The sequence below is a fragment of the Nycticebus coucang genome, chromosome 6 (genome assembly GCF_027406575.1).
Source record: "Nycticebus coucang isolate mNycCou1 chromosome 6, mNycCou1.pri, whole genome shotgun sequence".
Lineage (NCBI taxonomy): Eukaryota > Metazoa > Chordata > Mammalia > Primates > Lorisidae > Nycticebus > Nycticebus coucang.
This window is the reverse complement of record NC_069785.1, coordinates 111,602,490-111,611,683: the sequence shown is the minus strand read 5'-3', so window position 1 is coordinate 111,611,683 and position 9,194 is coordinate 111,602,490. Positions and strand designations below refer to the sequence as shown.

Below are 9,194 nucleotides of genomic sequence, written 5' to 3'. Positions count from 1 at the left end.
CTTCCTGGTCAATGCTTGGTATGGAAACTACATTGTCTGGAGCGATAGGAGTTGCATTTCTCATGCCATCTTCTTTTAGGACTGGATCTTATTAACCGTGGCTATGTCTTCAGTCCTTCAGTGATAAGACTGTCGATTGCAGCTTCAACCTCCAGGTCCATGTAGGAACCTCACATGTAGGCACTTACTTCTTGAACATGTTCTTACTCTCTTAGGATTTGTTTGGCTTGGCATGGCCCAACTCCAACCTGATGTACCTCGGAGTCGGTCCTTTCTTTGAAAGCTGTCACTTCCATCGCCTGTGGCCTTTCACCACGGAGACCAGCATCTTCTATCTTTGGACAACATATCTAGTTTCCCTTCCATTGCTTTGTGGAACAAAGGGTGTTTCTTTTTTCTTTTTTTCTTTTTTTTTGAGACAGAGTCTCAGGCTGTCATGTATTTCATGATGTTTCTATATGCCAGACATCCTTGCAGGCCCCTTTGTCCCGTTTGTAAGGAATCAGAACTAGGGTGTTCTGATGGAATACTCTGGTGTTAGCTGTCTGCCTGCCATCTTCTGCCTTGGGATCATGCTGCCAAGCCCTTGTTCCAAACTGACCCAGACATGAGAGCATGAGTGTGGATCCTGATGTAAAAGAGGATGGCTTGTACTAAAAGGACTGCCCGAGGCTCTGCTGTGTATCTCATGCTTACTGCCTTCTCCTGTGACTTGAAGGATGCCTGATTCTCACTTCATCCTGGACTCTGGTCCAGATAACTCAATACATATTGCACTCACCCCTGCTCATAAAACCTGAAAAGTATGGCTAATGGAAGTAATATTCCTGAAGCACATTTTCCCTTAGGAAACGCAAATGATCTCTCAAATCTAAGTGTTTTGTTTAGAACACCAAACAATTCTCAGCTTTTCCTCCGTTAGTATGGTTTGACCTCCTTTCTCCATTTCTCCTCATCCTACGAGTGCATCCTGATGCAGACTTCTCTAGCAGCACCAAGGGCAGCTCTAGATAGCTTTGAGAAGAAGCCATGCTTCATAAAAAGCACAACCAAGAATGTAAGGAGTCATGTTGGAAGTGAACTTGCTGTGGTATCTCTCCCTCTCTTGGTGATTAGGTCTGACTTTTTTTCTTCTCCCTGAACCATCTCTTCAAGATACTGGAAACGATCCTTAGTCCTCTTTTAGCTGACAATCGATGCCCTTGTTTCCTTTCTTGTCACTATTTAACATCTAACTGACAAGGGGGCATAAGTGATCTACATCATTAGATTTTTAACTGCTCTAACAGGCACCTAGATAGCCCAGGAAATTGAACTAAACTGAACCAATATATGATGGTTCTCCATTGCCAAAACATCCCCTAGCTGAGCCCCCTGTGCTCCAGGAGGCCTGCCCATGTGCTACCAGAGGCCCAGCCTAGATCAATGACATGTTCATCTTTGAGTTCCCAGTCAGATTTGTTTTCTGCTCTGTTCTGTGGCTTGTGGCTAAAATCCTAATTCATCTGATTCTTCTTATAGCGGGTTTGTGTCTATTACTTTTTGGTGACTTTCCTTGGTGGGCTGACTTTTGAAAGCCCTTTTGTTGCAGGCTTGGTAACCTCTGCTCAAAATGCCTATCCCTTGACTCTGGTACTTAGACTCCTCTTTTGGACTCTCAAACAGGAGAAGTCTAGGATCATCTCCAGGAAGTGACACCTTCTAAAGGCCTCGTTCCCAGCCAAAAGCCTTGGATGATTCCCAGGTTCTTGAGACAGGACCCTGAGTTCTCAGTGTTAGTATTTACCCCAGGATTCCTTTTCCCCCAAGAAGTTCCTGCTTCCACTGCTGCCACCTCCTGATCACGAGTGACTGCTTCACAGAAGGAAACATGGCCAGGAGCTTACTGTATTTGTTCTGGCCCTAGACCCTCGTGTCTTTAACAATTTGTCCCTAACTTTTTGTTTCCTGAATTCTCAGCCAATGCTTATCTAACCACCTAACCTCACTCTAATCACCTTGAGTTAGATTAGAACTAATTAAAGTGAGCCACTGCTTCCAAAACATATATGTAATTGGCCAAAAAAAGTATTTACAACTGTGGAGGAATTTGTAATATGGGGATGACATAAGAAATAAGTCAGAAATTCACAAGCCCTAAATAATAATGACAAACATGAAAAACATTTGTTCACACAAGATCGTGGTCTATCTATGTTACCAGGTTGATAATTAAACTTCAACTTCTTGGTTCTTTTTTTTATTTCCCGTTCAGTCTCTACAGAGACCATCAAAAATTGCCTGTGCCAACTAATTATATTACAAGCAGCCATGGCAGGGTATTGGGAAAAGTTTTCAATTAACAATAATGGCACCTTGGATAAACCTCATTGGCAATGGTGCTGCCACTGTGCAAAGCTTAAATCTCTTGTTTCAAATGAATTTTTCAAAACCATTGCTTATTTGGTATGTGTCTTGGTCTGTTCTCCCTGTTGTAACCAAATACCTTGTCTAAGTAACAGAAATTTCTTCCGTGTTGTTTTGGAGACTGGGAAGTATAAGGCCAAGGTACCAAGGTGTCTGGTGAAAGCCTGTTTCTCTGTGGATGGCACTTTCTTGCTGTGTCCTCTCATGGTGGAAGGACAGAAGGGGGAAATGCTCCTTTATCCTCTTAGTACAAGGGTGCTAATCTTGCTTGTGAGGGTGGAGCTCTCTAACAACTTCTCCTCTTCCCAAAGGCCCCTCCTTAATGCTGTTGTAGGGACTGAGTTTGAACTTACCTGACAAAGACACCAGTATTCAGGCCGCAGCCCTGCTTGTCTTTTCATGAAGAAAGATTCCATAATCAATGCTAATTATTAAGTCCTCACCTGTAGAATATTAATAGACTTCGTAGAGGTATTGAAAAGTAAATTCTAGGTTTGGTTAGCTTTCTGTCAACCACATGCTCCCATACTTCAAATAGAAGAGACAATGATGATATCCAATATTATTTATTCTTTTTTATGAAACAAAGTTTATTGAGGATGAAAAAGGTTTACAGAGCAAGATATGTAGACAACAAATGGGCCCCCATTGTTGTGACAAGGAAAAAGTCTGTCTAATCTTATTTCTGATGCTGAAAGCTGGGGCAAAAGAAGAAAATAGACCAGTAATGCTGTTTGACTTTTAGAAATAACATAGCACCTTAGGTTTCATTTAAGATTCTGTATAAACCATTGAAGATTTCAAAAGTTATTTTTTGTTGCAGTTGTCATTGTTGTTCTGGCTGGCCCGGGCTGGATTTGAACCTGCCAGCCTCAGTGCATGTGGCTGGTGCCATAACCACTGTGTTATGGGCGCTGAGCCAAATGGTATACAGTTTAACTTACAAAGGTGAGTCCATTTATGCATGTGATAACACAGATCTGAATGTAAATAACTCTTAAAAAATATCTTCTCCTGGGCGGCGCCTGTGGTTCAGTGAGGCGGGCGCCGGCCCCATATACTGAGGGTGGTGGGTTCAAACCCAGCTCTGGCCAAACTGCAACAAAAAAAATAGCTGGGCGTTGTGGCGGGTGCCTGTAGTCCCAGCTACTGGGAAACTGAGGCAAGAGAATCGCCTAAGCCCCGGAACTGGAGGTTACTGTGAGCTGTGTGACACCACGGCACTCTACCGAGGATGATAAAGTGAGACTGTCCCTATGAAAAAAAAAAAAAAGAATATATATATATATACACACATATATAAATCTTCTCCTTAAACAGTTTATACACTCTGTCTTTTAGGCTTAGTTGCTATATCTATAAAATGGGATATAGAGATACCAGGTATCAGACTTGTTTTTAGACACAATTTTATGAGTTCTTTAATAATTTAATAATCTGAGTTTTGTATTATTTGGCATCTTGATCCTTTGTATCTTATTAAATTAAAATGTTTTCCCTGAAATAAAAATCCCAAATATACTAGAAATCTGGCAGCTTGACACTCTGGGGATGATTTTTAGAGAGGTATATATGTCAATGAATAATATACAATGTTTTCTTCAATGGTTGGACACTTGTAAAAGCAGTAGGATTTCTTGTAAAACATGCAAATTACTGGGTCCTGGACCCAGAGATTTTAAAGCACATACCCACTGGGGTTCAGAGAAACTATTAAAATTTATATTTGCTTTAAGCTGACTTGTTATGTCTATGGGGTGAGAGGCTATGATTTTAAACAAGCACTCCAGTGATTCTGATGCAAACAGCCTAAGAACTGTCCTTTCAGAAACATGTCCTGTAAAGAACCTGTTCATATCTGTGTTATCACTGCAGTAGCCTCTACAGTGAAGTGTGTGTGACTTGGGGGATGTGGAAGAACATATTGGAAATTCTATTTCCATTTTTATTTAAAACAATTTAACCCACATTTAGTATCTTGGACGCTTCTGTAGTTCTGCATGTCTGATGTCACAGGTCAGGAACTTTACGATAAGTGCTCTAAAAGAAGGCCGGAGTGGGAGTTCACAGCCAGGGGAGCTACCTTTTGCTTTAAATGTGACATATTTTATGCTTGGTAAATGGATTTTTGGATTATATAATCCAAAACTATTTTTGAAGATGGACAAATGGGTTAGAAAACTCTTAATTCCCTACAGTGTAGATGAATAAAAATAGTAATTCAAGTACAAGTAACAATGCCAAAAGAGCGAATGCTCCTAGAGTGAAATCTCAGTCACAATGGAATAACTAAGACCATCGAAGCAGAGCTGACTTAGAAATGATCAAAAGGTGTGTGAGATACGAGTTCATATCCAGTACAGTTCCTGATGAAGCTTGCCCTCTTTGAGCAAGTATCTTTGGGTCTTTTGAGAGATTAATGATAATATGGAGCCATTAAAGGGGTGAAGGGGTGAGACATTTTAAAATGTGGTGTTTACACATTTTTGAGAGTTTTTTTTTCTTATAGAGTTAAGGGAAACATTTTAAGACTTTTATTTTATCACAGCCTTTTAAAAATCCACAAATCTCATGCCTCTAGGCACCTCAAAGATTTTCCTGCACCCTGTGTTGTCTATTTCTTTATTCTTGTCTGCTTGAAAAATCTGTTGCAGAAAAATTATTCTGCAAAATAGGCCTTCAGCCTCAAGAATAAACAGACCACTTTAGGAGGTTTATGCTTCATGGTTAAAAACTTACGTTTTACAAATCATCAAAGAACAATCCCCTACACTGAGTTTCTATATTACAAATTGAAGGCTGACCCCTCTTTCTTTTTTTTCTTGGTTACGTTTTGCCTCTAATTACTGCATGGGGAATACTTTTGCCATATGACTTATAAAACTGCAAACTTTTCATTGAATTTTTATCACCATGGCATGAATAATGTATTCAGTCCTAAAATGTAACAGTGAACATTAGATGGTTTTACATTATGAATTCTTGCTGGAGTTTCAAGAAACCAGTGGGCCAGAAAAACTGCACAGAAGACCCAAGTTTGGGAAGGACACCTGATACAAAGTTGCCGTTTACCCAGGAGGTGGATGTAGCGGAAGAGTAAGTGGAAAGACTGAGAAATAATTTTATTTTAAAAATCATAAATGGGTGTGAGTAAAACTTGTACAGTTGCCACTGGGTGCAACTGGAAGAAAAATCGGAAAGTAGCCAGCATCAAATGGTGGTGGTAGATGGGAAGGGGAAGGGAGGTTAGAAACCTCTAATTACAGAAATTGAATTTGAAACTGCAGTATCAGGTTTGGAACTGCAGTAAATATGTAACAGTTTTCAAGGACTATTGGGGCTATTTCCTTTCCTTTCTTTCTTTTTTTTTTTCTGAGACAGTCTCACTTTGCCACCTGCATAGTGTGCTGTGGCCTCATAGCTCACAGCAACTTCAAACTCTTGGGCTCAAGTGATTCTCTTGAAGTATCTGGGACTACAGGTGCCCGCCCCAATGCCAGGCTATTTTTAGAGACGGGGTCTCGCTCTTGCTCAGGCTGGTCTTGAACTCCTGAGCTCAGGCGATCCACCCTCCTCAGCCTCCCCGAGCGTTAGACTTACTGGCATGAGCCACTGCACCCGGTCTTATTTGGGGCTATATTCAATGTTTTCTGACTGAAGAGTCTTGAAGGAGTATATAATAGTTTTTGGGATTCTATGTTGGATGACTTATTAGTTGATGAGAGTTCACATCCTTTTAGCACCCTTTTCTCTTAAGTTTTGAGATAGGTTGTTATTATTGTAATCTGGCCAGAAATAAATGCTCAATTCTCTTATGAAACAACTGTTGATCGTCCATCCAACCAATCTCTCCCTTTTTTCTTGCTAATAGAAACTCCAAGGGCACTGCCTGTGGCTCAGTGAGTAGGGCGCCGGCCCCATATACCGAGGGTGGTGGATTCAAACCCAGCCCGGGCCAATCTGCAACAAAAAAATAGCCGGGCATTGTGGCAGGCGCCTGTAGTCCCAGCTACTCGGGAGGCTGAGGCAAGAGGATCGCCTAAGCCCAGGAGTTGTAGTTTTCTGTGAGCTATAACACCAAGGCACTCTACCCAAGGGCGACAAAGTGAGACTCTGTCTCAAAAGAAAAAAAAAAAAAACTCCACCCCCAACCCCAATCTAACATAGTCTGTCAAAAGTCTTGGTTTTAGGGAGGATAGGCTTCATCTTAGCTCCACAGAGTGAATCCTAATTGGCCTTAAAACAGTCATGGTAATTTTACTTCCCTTAGCCAGTGACTGGTCTGGGATATGCTTGTGTATTAGTTTTCTTTTGCTGATGTAATAAATTACCACAAATTTAGCAGTTCAAAACAGTCTAAATTTATTATTTCACAGTTCTACAGGTTAGAAGTTTGGGTTGGTTTCTCTGCTTTGAGTTTCATAAAGACAAAATCAAAATGCTGGCTGGCTGGGCTCTTATTGAGACACTCTGGGAAGGATTTGCTTCCAATTTGTTAAGGTTGTTGACTGAATCCAGCTTTTTGTGGTTGAAGTATGAAGTTTTCATTTCTCGTAGCTCACTGAGGCCTCTCTTCAGGCCCACACACGTGGACCCTGGCATCTCAGAGCCACCAACACAGTATTGACTCCTTCCTACTTGGAATCATTGACTCCCTCTGCTTCATCTCTCACTCCAGCTCAAGTAAATGCTCTTTTAAGGAATAGCGTGGTTAGACTGGGCTCTTCGATAAGCTAGGATAATCTGTTTTAAAGTCTGTAAACCTAATTATACCTGTATACTCACAGGTTCCAGGGAGTATTGTGGATGTCCATGGAGGCCCATTATTCTGTCCACTATCGTATGCAACCCATTTGTGGTCAAGAAAACAAAGGAAAGTCCATTGAGAGCTGATTTTCTGGAGATGGAAACACTGCTCCTTTCCTCCACTATAACACTATAGGGATAAGATATCTGGAGCTGCAGCAGACACCATGTAACAAGGACACATCAAGGATGAAGATCAACAGGCTCTCTGATCCTCCCGTTCATTAGGGGCTGCTTCTCCTGCAGCACCAGCCACATCCCTGAATGGTGAAAGTAAAGGTCGGAATAAATGGCTTTGGTTGTATTGGGCACCAGGGTTGCTTTTAACTTTGGCAAAGTGGATATTGTTGCCATCAATGATGCCTTCATTGACCTCAACTACATGGTCTACATGTCCCAGTATGATTCCACACATGGCAAATTCCATGGCACAATCAAGGCTGAAAACAGGAATCTTGTCATCAATGGAAATCTGATAACCATCTTCCAGGAGCAAGAACCCACCAAAATCAAATAGGGCAAGGTAGGCGCTGACTATGTTGTGGAGTCCACTGGCATCTTTACCACCATGGAGAAGGCTGGGGCTCACCTACAGGGGGGTGCCAAAGGGTCTTCATCTCTGCTCCTTCTGCTGAGGCCCCATGTTTGCGATGGGTATGAACCATAAGTACAAAAACAGCCTCAAAATTGTCAGCAATGCCTCCTATACCAACTGTCACTGCCACCCAGGAGACTGTGGATGGCCCCCAGGAAGATGTGGCCTGATGGCCCTGGGGCTCTCCAGAACATCATCCCTGCCTTGACTGGTACAGCCAAGGCTGTGGCAAGGTCATCCCTGTGCTGAATGGGAAGCTCACTGGCCTGGCTTCCTGTGTCCCCATTGCCAACATGTCAGTCGTGGACCTCATGAAACATGTTAGTGATTCCTTTTGTGTGGATGGCTTGTGATTTAAGGAAAATTAACTATTTGTTTAAAAAGTATTTTTGGTTTTCTGTTACTGGCAATTAAAATCAATTCTAAAGTATATGTTGTTCCTAGTTCTAATTTTTTTTTTTTTAGAAAGAGAGTTTCATTTTGTCACCCTCAGTATAGTGCTCTGATGCCACAGCAACCTCCAGCTCTTGGGCTTAGGCAATTCTCTTGCCTCAGCCTCCAGAGTACCTGTGGGACTACAGGTGCCCACCACAATGCCCTGGCTATTTTTTGTTGCAGTTTGACTGGGGCCGGGTTCGAATCTTCTACCCTTGGTATATGGGGTTGGCGCCCTACTCACTGAGACATAGGTGCTGCCCATTCCTAGTTCTAATTTTTCAACTCTACCTTTAAATGCTTTAAAATGTAGTATGGTCTAATCTGATTAAATTCACTTATAGTATAATATGATTTACAATAAATATCTTCATTAGTGGGGCCATCTTAGTTGCACCTTGAGACTGTGCTCTTGATTACAAAGTTCAAGAAGAGGGTTCAGGGGTTGGAAAACTATAGCCTATTGGCCAAATTCTGCTAGCACAAGCTGAAAGAGCTAAGACAAGTTTCTACATTTTTAAAGGGTTATTAAGAATAGACAAAGAAAAATATGTGAACACAAGCCAAAAATATTTATTATCTGGATTTCACAGACAAATCTTACCAACCCTATTGCAGTTGACAGCAAATTCACCTCTCTTGAAGTTAACACTATTTTTTACTAAGGAAAGAGTCATTAGGTGAGCATTTTGTACCTTTGAAAAATTATAGGTTACCATGTAGTTTTTGGCACAGGTAAAGATGAATTTTACCTTCAAATTAAAATTCCTTTTCAGTTCAACATTTATGAACTTACTGTTATTACAAGATTATCAAATATGATGAGGTTACATAATGAACAATGTAGCAGAAAGTCACCCAGGGAGTCATCTTCTCTAGGAGAAATGGTCTATGAAATACTCCAAGAAAAAGACAAGGGCCTGTGTTACCAGATGAAGAGGGTCCAGCCACC

The 9,194-nt window shown here is 41.3% G+C and overlaps 1 non-coding gene across 1 annotated transcript; it reads right to left on the bottom strand.

Moving 5' to 3' along the window:
• Positions 1-2,254: 2,254 nt before the first annotated feature.
• Positions 2,255-2,399, bottom strand: LOC128589284 (U4 spliceosomal RNA). Its single transcript, XR_008380886.1, has one exon. It is a non-coding gene; the product is annotated as a U4 spliceosomal RNA (small nuclear RNA).
• Between the last annotated feature and the right edge of the window lie 6,795 nt (positions 2,400-9,194).